Here is a 19,549-nt window from a genome sequence, read left to right on the forward strand (position 1 = left end):
AAATACAAACCCATCTGTCCATGGAACATCAGCAATAGCCCTGGGTGTGATTGGTACTCTACCGAGTGAATGCCTGGACTTTCAAGATGTGTTTCAAAAGGAACAAGCTAACACCTTGACACCACACAGGCCCTACGATTTCCAGATCGATCTGGTACCTGGAGCACAAATCCCTTGTGGTCGGATCTATGCACTTACAGAACCAGAGAATCAACATTTGAAGACTTACTTAGAGCAATACCTGGCTAATGGTTTTATTCGCCCCTCAAAGTCACCAGCAGCATCTCCCTATTTTTGTGCCGAAGAAGGAAGGAGATTTGAGGACTTGCATCAACTATCGTGCACTGATCCAAATCACAGTTAAAAATCTTTACCCCCTGCCACTTGTTCCGGAATTGTTAGACCAAGTCAAAGATGCCCAAATCTAAACGAAAATGGACCTTAGAGGAGCATACCATCTTGTCCGAGTTAAAAAGGGGGATGAATGGAAGACCGTATTTCGTACCAAATATGGCCTGTACGAATACCAGACAATGCCATTGGGCCTTTGCAATGCCCCCGCTGCATTTCAGTATTTCATGAATGATGTCTTGAGAGAGCTGATTGATGTCTGTGCTCTGGTCTACATAGACGATATCCTAGTATACTCAGCCTCAAAACAGGACCACATCAAGCATGTTGTTTTGTCCTTACGAAACTCTGCCAACATCTCTTCTATGCCAAACTCGAAAAATGTTCATTTCACGTCACAGAGATAGAGTTCCTCGGTTTCATCCTCACTCCAAAGGGAATCCTAATGGATGCGCACAAGGTTGACGCCATTCTAAACGGGCCAGCCTCAAGTTCATTCAAAGAGATCCAGAGCATGTTGGGCTTTGCAAACTTTTACCGATGATTTATTCCAGGATTTTCTCAAATAGTGCATCCAATCACATCATTATTGAGAAAGTGCAACAAGAAGTTCCAGTGGACGGAAGGGCCAGAAAAGGCCTTCCAAGAACTCAAGGTGAGATTCACTTCCCCCCCGATCTTACGACACCCTCGCCCAGATCTTCCGTATGTGGTGGAAACAGATGCCTCCAGCATGGCAATGGGTGCTGTTCTCTTGCAAAGGGACCCACAAACCAGCCAGCTGCATCCTGTAGCCTTCTGGTCCCGTACATTTTCACAACCTGAACTCAATTACGCTATCACGGACAAGGAGCTCCTAGCCATCAAATCAGCCTTCAAGGCCTGGTCACACTATCTTCTCGGTGCCAGGCACACTATCACTGTGATAAAAGACCATCGAAATCTACAATATATAAAGACTGTGAAGGCTCAATCCTCAAAACAGTTATGTTGGGCCCTTTTCTTTGCGGACGATGATTAAGTGATCACGTTTCGACCCGGCGTCAAAAATGGAAAAGCTGATGCCCTCTCTCGCATGGGTACTGATGAACTTGTATACACTACCCCCTGGCTATCATCCCGAGTGACAAGCTCCTAGGCATTACAACCAAGATGACTCAGGACGAGCTGCGGCAAGAGATCCGACACGTGATGACTCTTGAGTTGTTACAAGAATGGGATTCGCGGGGAGAACCCTATGCAGTCAAGGACCAACTACCATATTTCGGAACCGTCTATTCTTACCCAAGGAAGAGCTTCAGGAACAGGTCATCTCAGAGTATCTTGAATCCCTAATTGAGGGCCACCCTGGAATTGCTAAGACTCTAGCCAAGGTAAAGCGAATCTACTGGTGGCCCACGTTGCGTAAGGACGTTATTCAATTCATCATCTCTTGCGGTGTATGTGCACAAAATAAATCGTCTAAGCAGAAACCAGCTGGACTCCTCAGACCACTGGAAATTCCGCCAGCACCCTGGCATACATTATCTCTTGACTTTATTACCGACTTACCATCCAATCAAGGATACAATACCATTCTAGTGGTTGTAGGCTTGTTTTTGAAAATGGCCCACTTCCTGCCGTTTAAAGGTCTCCCAAATGCATCTAGCTTGGCGAAGGTATTCCTCGAACACTTCGTACGTCTTCATGGGTTCCCGTCTGTGCTGATCTCTGATCGAGGTACCCAATTTGTGTCCAACTTCTGGAGAAAATGCTGTTCAATGGCTCAAATTGACATCAGACTATTCACTAGCCACCACCCCCAAACGGATGGCCAAACAGAGAGAATGAACCAAACGCTCGAACAGTACCTGTGCTGTATGTCACAACAAGTGGAAGGGAATTGGAAAGACTTGCTGTGGATAGCGGAGTATGCTTATAACAATTCCCTGCACAGCAGTACGGGACAGACCCCATTTTACACAATATACGGCAGACATCCACGCACCTCCGAACTGGACGTTCCCACGACTCTTGAAATGCCGGCCATTAAAACCTTGCACACCATCATTTCTCAGGCCTTCACAAGAGCCGTCGAACATTTACGTCAAGCCAAAGACTGCCAAAAGAAATACGCTGACCAACATCGCGAAAGGGCTCCAAACTATCAGGTGGGAGACGAAGTTTGGTTAACTTCAAATCATGTGACTATAAAAGGAACCCGGACATTTTGCCCACGATATTTAGGACTTTTCACCATCAAATTGATTATAAACCCAGCTGCAGTTAAACTGGCCTTGCCTGCCAACATGCATATTCATCCTGTGTTCCATGTGTCCCTCTTGAAACCAGTTCAACCTGGAACCTGAGTAACCATACCACCCGAACCAGTAATGAAAAACCGGAGTGTGAGGTCAAGAACATCCTGGACTCAAAGTACGTCAGGGCGAAACTATACTATTTAGTGGACTGGAAGGGGTATGGCCCGCTGGGCAGGACATGGGAACCCTGTGACTACATCCATGTGCCACATCTGATACAGCGTTTCCATCATGATTATCCCACCAAGCCCGGACCAGACAGCAGAACACCCTGAGAGAGGCCTTGGGGGGGGTGCTGCCATGACCCCTACCCCTGGCCTTGGCAATCAGGCCATCTGGGCTGCACCACAGTCTTCCATCATGGCTTCACGCGCCCTATCATGTTCCCCAGACTCTCTTTGAGTCAGTCCTGGGGCCTTTGGCGCCAGGCTCATATGGGAATCCAGAGAACTGGGACTCATAATAGCATTTTCACAACATGGATGCCCCTGCATGGCTCAGTTCCATAACTGAGCCATGCAGTCTAGCATTTTAGGTGTGGCCAGGCCTGGAGGCACCTGGGATACCTGCAGGCTATATAAACCACGGCCAAACTGCAGAACACGCTTTGCGTTGCTCTGCTAGTCACAGCGTGACGCTCACCATGGTCTATTGGATTCTTCCTCTGCATTTCGGGCCTGATTACCTGCAAGAACAAGAACACCGTTAGTATTTGCTTACCTACTAGTGAGCCCTGCTCCTGTCCTCTGCTCCAGAGTCCCGAACATCCAGCATCCCGGTGAACCCTTGCTCCATCAAGGAAACCGCAACCTGGGAAAAAAGAGAACAGAGAAGCAGCATAAGTAAGCATTTATTCTTTAACATCTAAAAACAAGCAAAAGGTGCACACTTACCTGCATTGGACTTGCTTTGGGTCCACGTCCATTCCGGGTCATTCAACCAGCTGCAAGAAGTAGGAAAAGGCTGATTAATACGCAGAAGTGCTAGACGGTGGCTCGCTCAACATTACTTACCGCTCTCCATCTTCTCGGCACATACAGTCCGGATCAACACAGCGGCCTGCAAGAAAGGGACAACAAACAGGTTAGCAGAAGAAGGAACATAGCGCTGCGCTCAGTGCTTTCACTTACCATCTCGTGCACAGCCCAGGCAGCACGGCATCACTAGAACTCCTTCTGCACCAACGAAAGAAGGAAAGACATGAATAGAGGCAATTGCAAGAATAAAGGACAAACTGTCAAAACAGCAGACTTACCTGACAAATGGATTTGCAGCAGGTCTGGACTCAGAGGGGCCCGCACCAGTGAAGCAACTAGGTTGCAACGTGCCCATCCACAATGCACCCCTGCACAGAACGGCAGGACGGAGAGCGCACCATACCAAAAAGCAATGTGAGGAGAGCACTAAGAGGTCGTTGGGTCCACAAGGGAGGTGGGCTTCGGGCTAGAGGAGACAATAAAGCTAAACCCTACTCCTGTGTTTTCAGACTGGGTCTTCAGCCGAACAAGAGTCCAAGGGAGTGGGTCCAAGGTCAGAAGCAGTCCAGACTGGGTGGCGTCCCCATGGATACCAGGTGAGCATTACAACACGTGACTTGCAGCTGGCAGAAAATGTCTATTCATTGAACCAGACAGGGGCAGACAGAGATTTTCATTCCCATCCATTTCGTAAGGACAAAAGATATAATACAGTATGAATTTGAAAGCTAAAATGTCTCTGCCGGGCTCAGACCTATCACAATTCAACAACACTTGCTGGGGATCCCTTCCCCAAGCTTTTTACATTTCGGGGGCACCCCGAGTCAGGCTCAAACTGCTGTTTGGATGTCGATGACTTTCGAATGTGCGTGGCTCCTTTACAGGCCACGGCAGGACTGCTTTGACTCAGAATTCAATATTCAGCCTTTCCTCTCCCCTTTTCTTGGGGTTAACTTTGTTAATTTTCACTTTTATAGTTCATTCCCTTCTATCCCCTCAAACAATTCACCTTCCCTAAAGACTTTCGAAGGGCTACTCCTTTTCGTCGTTCTACTCCACTATTCAGTATTGCTGATTCCACAGCAGTCTTTGGGGGTCATTACAAGTTGGGCGGTAAGGGATACCGACACCGATAAGGAGACCGGTGCCGGTAATCCCTTACCGCCCAATACCGAGGTCCCTTAGCGGGAACCGTAAAGGACTTGTGGTCTGACCACACGTCCTTTACGGGTCCCGCTAAGGGACCAGGGCGCTAATAAAGGGCCTGCTATTCGCGGGCCCATTATTAGCGCCTTCCCCATTCCCATTGAGGGCTCAATGGGAATGGGGAATGGTTTGGTTAATGGGGACTTACCGGGTCCTCCAGGGTCAGAATGACCCGGTAAGTCCCCATTGCACCAGACCAGACCCGGTATTGGAGGCAGCCATGGCACTATTACCGCCGTGGCTACCTCCAATCTCGGAATGAGGGCCTTTATCTTGAAGTTCATTTGCAGTCATTTCCTCATGTCTCATCCACACGTGTGTAACCTTCACTTGCGATATATTGTTGCAAAATTCAATCTTTCTTAGCACACACTGGTCTCTTTGGTCGCTTGCCAACTCATCGGTATGTGCATCTTCCTTCTTGTTTCTGCATTTTAACTAGAAGTCAGGCTTAACACCACAGGCTTGGCCTCACCTCCCCAACTCTGCCATTCACTGGCAGGGTTGCTGTTGTCCTTGAAGTACAATTCAGTTTCCTTCCTACCTAGATCGGGCTCGGACCCCTCACTTAAAGTTCACACACAGGTCTCCCTCTGACTGGTTCAGGCCCCTTAAAAAGGTCACAGATGGGTCTCACTCAGCTGGGCTCGGACCCCTCTTAAAGTTCACAAAATAAATGTCCTTGGACTTCCAGTCTTAGAATCCTTCATTCTGATTTTGCTCCTGCTTCGCTAGCTCCCCCTTTTGGCACTCTGGCGGTTTTGGGAGCGGCAGGGGTTTATTGGGATTCTTGTTGAGGTCAGGGTCTCACCACCTGCCCCTCAAAGGCCTTGACTTACCTGTTTCGCCCAGGGGTGGAGCTCTGGTATGGGCACTGCCAGGTAACCCCAGCTTCCCATGGTTTGGCTCCCTGAAGGTGCAGTTTCCTTTCCACACTGCAGCCTCCTTTGTACTCAGAGGTCCAGCAATCAGGTAGTCCTTCTTTCTCCAGGCCTTCCAGGGTCTCTCCACCGCGCGTTTTTTTCCCTCTGGCTTCCATGCAGCATCCCCAGCTCGCTCTGAGTGTGCCTGTGTGCTCTGCCTTTTATAGTGAGGGGGAGGCTAAATAGGTCTCAGGTGAGACTGATTGTCAAGGGAGGCCTGACCATGCCTGTCCTTTTTAAGCGGACAGTCTGTTGTTAAAAGGGAAGAGTCTGTTTTCTGTGACTGAGGGTGTTTCTTCTCAGTGATTTTCATTCTCTCAATCCCTCTCTTCTTCGTCTCAGTGTTTGTATAGAAAAGAGGGGTTTGGGAAGTCATAGTGTCTTCTGGCAATTATGGGAAAATTGGGTTTAACATACCCCATGTATACTGAGGGGGTGACATGTAGGGGTGTGTCAGAAAAGGTGGAATACTGTATCTCTCCCGAGGGAATTCCTCCTGCAGTCCCCAAGGACCCCCTGTTCAGATGATCGTCTGGCACTGGTCCACCCCAGGGTCTGGTTCCAAAGTGATGGCTGTGTCCTGGCCACCTGAACAAAGGATCCTTGGTGTCTATCCATGAGAACACCCTCGGGTTTCTCACACTTGTCACCAGTTCCTTGCCTTCTCGATTCCATTTACTTTATTTCCCTATATGCACCCTTCCTTCTTTCTCAAATCCTTCCTGACTGTTCTATGTTGAACATGATCCTTCTTGGATTCCTTGCATCTTCACAGACTCTGTTGTCTTCATGCGAAAGCCAGACTCCTTGCTCTTCTGACTTTCCTACTGGTCTGCGGCAATCTCTCAAGTCACCTGCACTATTGGCATTCCCGCTTTCTTCAATGCTTTAGTGGCCATCACCCACAGGAACCAGAGCTTCAGACTAAGTCTCAGCATCACCACCAAGAGATTTTTCCACAATTAGGGTTTTTCTATCTTTTGGCATTTCTTCAAGGGTTACCTAATTCCAATTGTTATTCCATGAAATTGGGCGCACATTGGCTACCAGAAGGGGCTGGCCTTGCCTCCACTCTTCTCGCCAGACCTCGAGAAGGCAGGTAAGACCAGAATCTGAGTAATCTCACACTTAGTCATTAAAGCCATTCAGTCAATGCTTTGCCTACTGGCTCACATAACCACGCTGAAGCAGCGTTTCAGGTCATCAATCTGGTCTAGTGGCTTACATACTGTAAAACGAACCACATTGTACAATTCTGGTACACCCATGGTGGAATATGATGGGAAAGTAATGGCGACTAGAAATTTCCCAGCACTCATAAACTATACACAACATCCCTTGAAAACCCGTTTTTACATTATTGCCAAGTTATCATTGATTAAGCGCTGTCTTTTCTGCAAAATGTAATAATTTTGTACACACTTAAATGCCTTAATCACTGTACTGACCCAAAGGGGATCAGTGATTCTGCAATCCTGCATGTAGTGTACACCACTGAAGAAGTGGGCAGGGGTGCACCATTCCCTCATTATGGCACAATGGCAATGTTTTCAGGGTTGAGGGTACGACCAGTGCAAGTAAGCTAATAGTATGCTGGTAGTTTAAGGGCTGTAGTTGAGATCTTGTGAGTTCATCCCAGACCTCTTCATAGAATCTAACCCTGAGTTAATATACTAACTGGACCCCTAAATCCCATGGGGTTTGGCAGATCCACTGAACTTGTTCCAAATTCGGATTTGGCAGTCATTTTGCCCATTTCATTTCATTTTTTTTAAAAGCCCAGTGGACTAAAGCCAGGCTCCCCACAGAACAGTGCATTGTTGTACATGTATCATCACACCACTCAGCATTTTTGTAAAATAACGAATATGTCGTTATTTTTCAAAAATGCTGCCGAGATTGGATTGTGCCCGTTAGAACTAAAAATAGGCGCAATCCTCACAGATCACTGTTGTGCTCTACGAGGACGCCCAGGCCCACTTGAATATAGTAGTGGAGCCTGGGCGTCCTCTTTTGGCACAGTGAATTGTGCTGTTTAGCACCTTCACTGCGCCAAGTTGAGAATAGGGCCCCAGGTGTTAAGTACCGAAAAGGACGTTAAAAGGCTTAACAACCTTTTCGGTACTTAAGACCTATTCTGAAGGTGGCGCATTCCTCCGAAGCCAGAAGGAATGCGCCACTTTCAGAATACATGTGGCGGTTGCTGGGATGGGTTGGAACCAACCTAGCAACCGCCACATTCGTAAACTGGCTTTTTGGAACCCTATTCTTGTGGCACTCCTCCAGTTTAATATGTGCGCTAAACTAGCGCACATATACGGTACCCTTTTGGTAGCATTAAACTGCAGGAGTGACATAAGAAGCATTGTTTGGTGTAAATGAAAGTGTTCATATACACCCGTGTGTTGTATATGGACACTTTCATCTACCCAAAAGCAAGAAGCTTCAACTTTATGTTCATATTCACCTGTATGGTGTATATGAACACTTTCATTTAAAGCGAGCAGCTTCAACGTTGCAGCCTGCAACTTTGAAGCTGCTCGCTTTGGTGTAAATTAAAGTGTTCATATAGACCCATGCAGTATGCAACGTTGAAGTTGCTAGGTTTGGTGTAAATGAAAGTGTTCATATACACCCGTGTGTTGTATATGAACACTTTCATGTACACCAAAGTAAGCAGCTTCAACGTTGTAGGATGCAACATTGAAGCTGCTTGCTTTAAATGAAAGTGTTCATAAACACCATACAGGTGTATATGAACACTTTCCTATACACCAAAGTAAGCAGCTTCAACATCCTGCAATGTTGAAGCTGCTCACTTTGGTGTATAGGAACATGTTCATCCGTGTTCTCGGCAGCATTTTTGTAAAATAACCAATATGTAGTTATTTGGCGTGACTAAATTGCAGAAAGTATGGATCTACAATTATGTTGTCATCTGAACTGGTGGTCGGTTGTTTGGGAAACTCCCATTGACCAAAAGATAAGGGCAATGTGCAGTGCCAAGGCGTGTCTTGATCAGCACGGCTCCTGCCTTTCAAATATGTGGGCTGCAGAAAATATGTAACTTGGCATTTGATTGAGCACAGGATATGGAAAAAGATCCACTCAAATTAAGTTGCAAGAAGAAAAGAGGCATATGATTTGCTGAAATGTTATATGCATGGGTCATTTGCAAAATTCCTTTATAAATTCGATTTCATTCATTCTCATCTCTGGTCTCTCTCTTAAGGAGTTGGCCAGAGCCACAGAATGCAGAGCATATGATGGGAGCACTGCCCAGAAGGGCTCAAGTTCTCAGGTTTCTTTCCATTTTCGATGAGGACACTGTAAGTGTATTACAAACAAAGGATATTTGAGTTCACAGATGTACTCCCAGGGGCTAAAAAAAGAAGTGCAGAGAGTGTGCTTTTTTATTTGCACTTGCTAGAGCAATGCTCAGATCCCCATATTCTCCAAAGTAACCTGTATATTTCAGTCGGACTGGGCAGCGACACAAAACATGTGCTGGCCAGGCCCGCTTGCTCATATTAGTGCCGGGAGCTTCCGTGCTACTGACACTGATGTATTATTACATTTGAATAAAGGATTACATCCACTGATGTGTTACTGGCTCTTTTCATAGTGGCAGGCCATTGTGAAAGGTTGCTGTGAAAGGTAAAACAAAGAAGAAAAAGAACGAAAAAGAACGAAAAAAGGGAAAGGGAAGAAAAAGAAGAAAAAATGGTATCCCTGTTTTAGGGATAGAAGAGCAAATGGGGCAGCTGCTTCACTTTTGAAAAAATACGTGACAGGGTCAGGATTTTACAGCACATCCCATTTGTAAATTTGGGATGCGTGTTAATATGTAGAGAAACGGCCCTTGATTCGAGCAAATGCACAAGGATCCGTGCATTCATATGCCCTTTCTGAATAGGGCACATTTCTTTGGGCGGAAAGTGTGAGATCTTCAAGCACATTGTATCATTTGCACCAAAAAGGTTTTGAGAATCTGAACCTCAGTCATTTTAATGTAACTAGCTCTTCCTGGGGTAATATTTAAGCAATTTGACCTGAGCGGCGGGGGCAATACTGACTCAGGTAATGCCCAGGGGCCCATAGTGATATGCCCCCGCCGCTCAGGCCATATTGCTTTTAGTACCCCGGCCCGCAAGATTTGCGTGACCGGGGCACTATAAGCATTTATTTCTGTCCTGTTACGTTGACGCTGCTCGCTTTCGTGTACATGAAAGTGTTCATATACAACACACGGGTGTATATGAACACTTTCATTTACACCAAACCGAGCAGCTTCAATGTTGCATCCCGCATGGGTGTATATGAACACTTTCCTATACACCAAAGTAAGTAGCTTCAACATCCTCGAATGTTGAAGCTGCTCAATTTGGTGCATAGGAACGCGTTAATCTGTGTTTTCGGCAGCATTTTTGTAAAGTAACGAATATGTCGTTATGTTACAAAAATGCTGGATTGCGCCCATAATGCCTTTAAAAAGGTGCAATCCACACAGAGCACTGTCGTGCTCTACGAGGACGCCCAGGCCCACTTGAGAATACTAGTGGAGCCTTCGGCGTCCTTTTTGGCACAGTGAACCACGCTGTTTAGCACCTTCACTGCACCAAGTTGAGAATAGGGGTGTCAGAGTCGATCACACACAGACCAGCGTCTCGTTCAAGAAATCCTCACAGAGAATTTAAACATTTTGGACCATGCACATAGAAATAAATGTACACTCTGTCATGCAACAATATCTTTACATATCCAGTCACACTCTCATACTGTACATGGTCACTGTCTCACACATGCAATATTACTGTTGTATATTCTTTCACACAAGATGCTTAGTTATTCATATAATTTCACTCTTACACAGCCATAGCAGGCATGTAAGTTACCTAAGATTTCAAGAGATGGTATCATGTAGGTTATGTAGGTTATGGTTTCATGTCTACTGTGGTGTACTTTGTTTGCATTAGTTGGAAAATATTTGTCATGAGTGCTTGTATTCCCAATGTTTGTAGACTTCGCCTTTTTCTTTGTAGTAACTTTAAATGTATTTAAAATGTTGTTTTTTTTGCTCCACCAATTTCTTTTTTTTAGTATGGCTATTACGCTGAATTACACTATGCACATATCATTCTGAGCACATTACTGCAAACGTATTGTTGCTGGTTAAGTGCCTTCTGTGTTAGACTATTGTGCTGAATTGTATTCTGTGCATCTTATTCTGAGTGTATTATTCTGAGTGTATTGTTTTGAGCGTATTGTTTTGAATGTATTCTTGTAGGTCAACACATGCTTATAGTGTGGGCTGGTATGCAGTGCCTGTTGATCATGACTTTGTTGTTATACCTGACAAATGCCCCAGTCAACTCCTCTGGGTTGGGAGGCCACCCCCACAAAGTACTTCCTGCCTCCCCTGCAGCAGGCTGTCTCTCACCTCTCATGGGTCCCTGCCATACAAGGGTCTTACTGGGGTTGGCCCATCTCTGCTGCTGAGCTGCCAAGCTGTCAAGCTGTTGTGTCCAGGACACCCCTTCTGGCGAGTCCGGGTTGCTCCTAAAAATCCCCTCACCTAGGGTCGCCTTGGGGCGGGGGTCACTGCCAAGCCCAGGTCCTGTTAGGCCTGGCACTGCTGTCACCTCTCTCTCCTGTGGCGTTGTATTGGGGGGAAGAGCACTTTGCCCTCCGAGCTGCCTTCCCACCTCACTGTCTGACCCCAATACAACGGTGCCGGTGCTCTTCATCAGATTGCAGTATGTGGTGGGGTAGAGGAGGGCTGCGCCGCTCTCCAGGTGTGGGTCATCCCTGCTGTGCACCCGCCAACATCTCTGTGTGTGGGGGCGGGCTTTCTGGACTCTCAATTTAGCCTGTCTGTGTGCCTGAGGCAGTTCCACCACTGTGGCTCGGGATGCGACCTGTCCCTCACCGATCTTCCTCTGCTCAGTGTCCCACAGCCGGGGCTCGATTTCCCAGTGCTCCGGACACCTTTCAGGTGTCCCCCTTTTGCTCGTCTGGCTTCTGATTTTACTTCGTTACATGGTCATGCACGGAGCTCTCCTCTCACGCAGCCATCCTCTTCCGTGCCCCATGGTGGTTTCAGAATGTGGTAATTTAATTAAAGACCAAAACTAGTTGCATCTCGCCGCTGCATGATATCTAACATAGACTCTGCATCCTTCTTGTTTTTCCACAATCTGCGGGCCTTCAACCAATTTGTATAGTGCTGTTTAGCTTTTGTTTATCATAATTAGACTTCCTTGACCATTATTTTGTAACTCCCTGATCGTCGTCCTTAGTTCCTAAACATGGTAAAGGAGGAGTGATTATGGAAAAGCTTATTCAGTAACCGGACAACATCAAAGGGGTGGGGGCATGCTGGAAAACTGTCCCTCAAGATAATGAGCTCCCACACAACGATTAAATTGATTCACAAAGGACAACCTCCATAAAACAGCATAATCACGCTGTCTAATTTCCACCGTTAGGGGTACTGAATTAATTGCTGGGCCACAAATATACCAAACCATTTCCAAAACTAAGGGACTATGATCACTCACCACAATATGGTACTGGACTTGTAATGCCTCACATAATGGAGATAAATCATCTGAGAAAAAAATGTAGCCTAATGTCGAGAATATCAATCGAATTGACCACATATAACTATGTGGAATATCTCCTTGAACATTGCCATTAGAGATAACCAAGCTCCACATATCCAAATCATCCCTAATTAACCTTCCTCTCTCCTTTCAGAGTTTCGAGCAATTATTTCTCCCCGGTTATAAAACCTTGAAGCCAAACATTTGCTATTGAAATCACCCAACTCATTAATGGAAGCCCCTTCATCAGGGATAGAAGATGTTAAAACCTCAGACACATCGCACAGAAAGGTCACTAGGTTATTAGAACCCAAATTAAAATATACATTAAACACAAGACGGCACCTATAACTAGATATCCATTTGTCCCACCATTTCATTTTTACTCCAATATATCAGAATTCTTGGTATACAGCTTCTACATAGTGATGCCAGCCTAGTGGTTTAAGGCACACATAAGGCCTCCAAATGGATGATCCTTGGGTCCTCTAGGGGCTGGAGTACACCATACAGAGAAGTCATCCAAGACTGGTTCACCAAGAATCCATGTCTCTTGTAGACAAATAAAATCATAGTCAACCCAAAATCCCTATTAGTTACAAGGTGCATAAATCCACGTGCATTCCACGAGAATAATCTGAGGTTAGATTTACAATTTTTTCTTCATTTTTATGGATTGTCCACCTTTCGTGTACAACACATTAACTATATGAGGCCACCAATCATAGGATATAGCTCTCAAATTTTTCATAGTCAAATTTAAATTGACAGACTGTGAAATCTCTTTGTCAGCTTCAGTTTTAAATTAATAGACAATCTCGTGGAATAAACTAGGATTTGGGTGGCAATGTCCCCATGGGTCTACCCTGCCCTGCAATATCGATATTTGCACCAATCTCATACCCTATCTGGTTAAAAACTAGGGCCTCTGCCAAAACAACAGCTCTAATTAATTTTGATGGAAAGCCCATCTGAACCCTATCAAAGCTTGAGTTACCAAAAAATTAAATCCAGGAGAGATCAGATGACAAAATCGTTGCCAGTTTGGGTTACTCCTTAAGCAATGCTAAGATATATTATCTATTTAGGGGATAAACCCCATTGTCCTTGAATTTACACTCCAGGAAAAGACCATATAGGTCATCAACACATGACAAACTATCTTTAGGAGTAATAGGACCCATTAGATCTCCCCCCACACTATCAGCAATCGTGGGTAATCTGAAAGGTGCTTTTGATTTCCATATTAGGCCTACAGGGATTCTTTGACTGTGATTGCTTTGTGAGTGTAAGAAACATGGGATACATTTTTTACTTAGTGGACACCATATCAACAGATGGTAGAAAAATAGGTGCCGCAGGCAACAAGCGAGGCTCTCTGACCCGAGCCAACTTGGAAATTTGTGAGGATACGACTTTATCTACAATTTCTATTGGGGTGGCTTCCTCTTGGTGAGCATTAGGAACCAACCCTCTTCTTATTAGAAGTAATCACGTCTTTCTTAACCAATACAGCTACCTTTATGAAACTCGTAACCGGAGGTGATACATTGTAATTGAGTATTCAAACCCTGCAAGAACTTCCAAGAACCCTTCATACTGTGTTTTGGAATGATCTTGAGATTTTTAGATTTATTATTATGCTTTATATTATGTGTGGCATTCAATGTAATGTTGGAGCTCCTCTCCCTTACTACTGGTTCTAACCCAGCTTGAGTCCAAGGGGACAAAGAACCAGACATCTCTTTCAAACTTGCATCCTGATTACACAGTAAGGGACTAAAGGGAGCCTCTAGTGGTGCCCAACCATTCTCTAGCCTCTCATTACATATATATTCCTGCCAAGTCACATCACCAAATGTCTGATCCTATCTTGATTAAGGACATTCAATCTGCTCACAGTCTCTAATAACATAATTTCCCTGCTTTTAGGTTCATCTAACTTCTTTAATGTGTTACTTACTGCAGTTATAAAACCCACAAAAATTCATTTTCGCCGATAATTCCTTGAATGTAGATCTAACCTCGTGCATCTCAAATTGCAACGTATTGTAACCTCTATCCATTGAATTAATTATTCCAGACAGAACTGGGTATTAAAAAGCATCCACAATCTGCTCACCTATGTTAAGATTAGCAGCTGCACAATGCTGGTCATTAGCAGCAACTGTCTCTTTCCCAGAATCCAATGGTAGGTTAACTGGTGCACTTCCAGCAGGTTCAAGATAATTGTACGAACATCCTCCCTCCCACTCCATATCACAATTTGTACAGATTTTATTAGATAATATAGGCAAAGACTCTAATGAGTGACATGATTGTACTCTATGAAGTTGCACATCGTCGTTGTGTCCTGAAAAGGTGTGCACACTGGGCGAGGGTCAAGGGACAGAAGCACTATTTTGGCCAGTTCTTGAGATAAAATAGAGACATCCAAGATTAGATCTTTATCAGGACAGTCAAATAGATCTTCTGGATCAATATGAAATAATGAGATAGATGTTTGGAAAATTCCCCCTGCCTGAACAATGTCACTTTCTTTCTCTGGCGATAAAGGTGACTGCACTGCCAAAGCTGTCGAGGAGTCTTTGGTCAGAGCTGAAGAGATCCATGGACTTTTGTGAACAAGCAGAATGGACCCTGCCACAACCTGAGCCATGGTCCGCCCCGCACAACCATCATGGGGAAGATTGGCACTCATAGTCAAGCCTGTGGCACTTGAATTAAAATTTGTTTGCGACTGTACTTTGTCCTTAGAAAAATGTTGGGCGCCTCGATGAATACATGTTAATGCACCTCTTTTGCTTTCCGATCCTTAAGTTGTAAACCATCACAACTATTGGTTTGCCGATTTGAGATGTACAGAGCTAGTGCTAGAGCGGCAACTGCGCCTGTGGCTTGCATGGCGCCGTCACGGACTGCCACAGACTGCACACTCCACGCCTCACTCTGCACTTGAAGGAAGATTAAGAGGAGGCAAGCACACCAGATTCAGGAGTCCTCCTTACAACAAAGAACGCAGGTAGAAAGGTTCCTCACGGGGAACGTAGCTCAAACTGCAACACTTGTGAACACATACTGCACACCAGTGCTTTAAGTGGGGTAAGAAATTGAGGGGGGGCCCTCATTTGGGGGCGTGGCTTCCATTGTGGGCGTGGCCTAAAACGTGCACAAATCATTGTAAGGTGCGCAAACAAATATATAAATGTATGTGAGCATTTATATATTTGTATGCGTACTACTATGGTTTGTGTACCTTTCAAGCCTTATAAACATACCAATATTACGTATTTCTATGTTTATAAAAAGGTGGCTTGAAAAGTGCACAAACCATAGTCATTTACGCACACTTGTGTGCTTACCTTACTATGGTTTGTGCACTTTTCAAGCCACCTTTTATAAGCATAGAGATTTATAACATATTTCTATGTTTATAAAAGACGGCTTGAAACGTAAACAATTCAAGGCATCTTTTATAAAGCGTTGAGGACGGACAAAGCCCGAGGTGTCTTTGTCCACTGACAAAGCTTTATAAAAGATGCCTTGAATTGTGCACGTTTCAAGCGGTCTTTTATAAACATAGAAATATTTCTACGTTTATAAAAGATGGCTTGAAACGTATACAATTCAAGGCATCTTTTATAAAGCTTTGCCTATGGAGAAAGGCGCCTCGGGCTCTGTGATCTCTGCTCAGAGCAGATAGATCACTGAGCCTGAGGTGCCTTTCATCCCCTGCAAACCCGCGGGCTCCGTGATCTAATCTGCATATTAGATCACGGAGCCCGCAGGTTCGCTGAGGGTCAGTGACCTGGCGAGGGCAAACAAAGGAACTGTAACTTCACTGATGACCCCTCAGATGATGCCCCCTTGTGACTGTCTTTTTTTAATATAATGGTTTTGTAGCTTATGATGAGGGGTCATCAGGGAAGTTACAGTGACTGACAGAAGTGCCAGCCAGCCTCAGCAAGGCTGTGCCTGGCTGGCACTTCTGTCAGCTCGCCTGAAATTAAACTGGCGGGCGCATCTCCCGTCGCGTCTGCGGCGGGATAATGCAACCTGCCAATGTTGTGTGGGATGGGGGCCCCGGCAGGGCCCCGGCTCAGTCCCCGGCCCACTTTAAGCACTGCTGCACACTACATTGCTCACTCGGCTCAAAAAGCTCTGCGCTGGAAGATGGATTAGGAGGAGGCGAGTGCACCAGATTCAGGAGTACTCCTTAAAACAAATAATGTAGGTAGAAAGGTTCCGTGCAGGGAACTCGGTTCAAACTGCAACAATTGTGACACAGACTGCACACTCCACGCCTGACTCCGCTCAACACGCTCCACACAGGAAGGCGGATTAAGAGGAGGCGAGTGCACCAGATTCAGGTGTCCTCCTTACAACAAAGAACGTAGGTAGAAAGGTTTGACACGGGGAACGTGGTTCAAACTGCATCACTTGTGAGCACAAACTGCACACCCCACGCCTCAATCCGCTCCACTGGGAGGATTATTCAATTGCTGTGGTCAATTGGCTTAGCTGGCATACATATAGTGTGTTGGAGCATAGAAGTTGATCATGTTAGTGCTGGGAGGTTAGTGAAGGGCCCAATGAGCAACTTGGAGCATCCCTCCATTGGGGCATTAGTGACGCCTCAATGGTGTGCCCTTTGGGTGACGACTTGCAAGTGGTGATCTATGGGTAAAGTACTTGTGAGGAGTTGTCCTGAGGCACCTACATGTCTCGTATTGGTCGGTGTTCAGTGACTGGTCAAGGATAAGAGTGGGGTAACAAGGGGGAAAGTGAAAGACATAGGATCATGCAGCTCTAGGCATGAAGTAGAGAGTGGTTAAGTATGGTTCCCGAGGAGAGTTTAGATTATGGCTTGCAGAGAGGACAAAGGCCTGGTGGGAACAAATCAGCATGTTACATTGGGTATCAGAGGAAAATCATGGTAGGGCCCAATTTGCATTGGCTGACAGTGGGCACAACATCAAGGACACTGATGAGCGAAATCACAGTTTGTCTAATTGACAGTGAGATACTCAGGCGCAAAATTACAGTGGGACACATTAGATCAAGTTTCAGTGCGTAGAATAACAGTGGGACACCACAGAAGTAGTACAGTACAAAGTAGAAAGTAGAATGGTGAGCAGGTTAGTGAGGGGCTCAAACAATCCAGCCATATATAGAACACACACCATGGCTTAGTAAGGCCTAAAACAGGTATAGCCAGGCATGAACAGCAAAACAAACCATTACAAGCCAGGGAAAAGCATGACAAGGCTTAACAAGGAAAAACAACGGTGTCTCCTTCCCACATTCCTACTACTGGCTGGCCACTGCAGCCAGCTCCCATTTCATACTTTCACTTTGCCACTTTCGAACCTGATCTTTCTCTTCCCCTTCACACTCTCTCTCTCTCTTTCTCTCTCACTCCTTGTGTGCTTATTAGATCACTAGCATACAAACATAGCTCCATTGTGCACTGCAACAGCAAGGATGAGGAAATTGTCAGATGTGGGAGGGCAGGACAGAGAACTCCACTCATTTGCCTGAGGAAAGCGCTAGGCGCTTTGGGGGGCTCTTTGGGAGGCTCTGCCTCCTCATAAATAATGTGACTTTCTGACTTAGGTGTCATTCTTTATGAGCATAGTCTACTTTTTGTACCTCTATAAAGTCTTTTTACAACGTTTTATGTGCTATTTGTGTTATGCCATGTTATTTTGCTGTCTTGCTTTTGTACCACGCCAATAACCCGTTAGGAGATACATAATCATCTTTTTTATATACCTTTCCCATGGTGGCTAGACCACGCATATGAGGGAATCACTGCCATTGTGTGCTTTTACCGCAGGTATCTGAGCAGCAGATGGCCTGTGCTGTGTTATGCTATGTTACTGTGCTTCATACCACACGTGGGGTGTGGATTAGCCTAAGAGATGGAAAATGCAAGATAGCTTTGCTGTTTGCGGATCTGTTTCCAGGTGTTCTGTGCCAAGATCATAAAACGATGTGCTAAATTATAATCCTGAAGTATCCAAAAACAAAGTAACTCTACTTTGTTAGGAATGGCGCTTCTCAGTTGGCCCCATGTGGTTGCTGCTAAATTATAATCCTCACATGTTAATTCAGGGAGTGTTGTTTTTAATGTATTGTTGTACATGATGCGGGCTTCTATGCAATGCCTGTGGTGTGTGGCTATTGTGCTGAATTATATTCTGCTCGTGTTAGTCCCATTGTATTATTTCGAGTGTATTGCTTTAAGTTTATTGTTTTGAGGGAAGGAGGAGGGATATGCGTGTGTGGGGTTAGGTGGAGGGGGGTCGGGTGGGGTTAATTTTATGAGCTCGGCAGATTTTTAGAATGCATGCCTTCCAGATAAGGGCTAGATGTGTGCTTGAAATTTCTCATATTTTGAGAAATGACGTCCAAATGCATGATTTCTTCAGTGGAGTGTCACAGTGCCGACTTATATGTAAGGTAATAGATATGATATGATATGATATGGCATTTGTAACGCGCCTATACACAAGTGTTTCAAGGCGCGATGAGGCAGGGAGGGGGGAACAGGGGGAAGACAGACAACGATCCTACTAGGCCAGGTGTATTGTATTGTATTGTATTGTATTGTTTATTTGATAATGCGCACAAAACCCAGGGGTAGCCGGGCGCAGCAGGTACAAGGTTACTTAAGCTTGGGTTACATACAGAGTATAGGCGAGAAACAACATAACAGTACAGTAAGACATATCAATACTTGCCGTGTGGCAGAAGAAAAAGAAAAATTAGCATATTGTAGTTTTGAAAGAGTGTGCAGGTCTGAGAACAGACGTCATTTTGGACAACAGTGTTATGGACATTGGGTGTCTCAGGAGTTAGTTGTCGTTTGTCCAGAGCCAATTTTTTACCTTGCGTCTAAAATTGGAGTAGGGTAAGTTGGCTCTTAGTGCAGTGGGTAATGCGTTCCAGGCCTGGGCAGCTTTGACAGGGAAGCTTACTCATTCAGATCGCGCAAGTGCAGGGGTAGGGGGAAGGGAAGAAGTGCAAGGGGTGGAGGGGGGAAGTGCAAGGGGGAGGGGGAAGTGCAGCACAAGGTAAGTAGAATAAAATAAATAATAAATAAATAAATAAGGAGGGCCAGCTGGTGGCAAGTGCAAGGTAAGTGCAGGTAAGTGCTGGGAAGGGGGGGCTGGAGGGATACA

Source organism: Ambystoma mexicanum, chromosome 7q (assembly GCF_040938575.1).
Source record: "Ambystoma mexicanum isolate Mex_15411 chromosome 7q, UKY_AmexF1_1, whole genome shotgun sequence".
NCBI lineage: Eukaryota > Metazoa > Chordata > Amphibia > Caudata > Ambystomatidae > Ambystoma > Ambystoma mexicanum.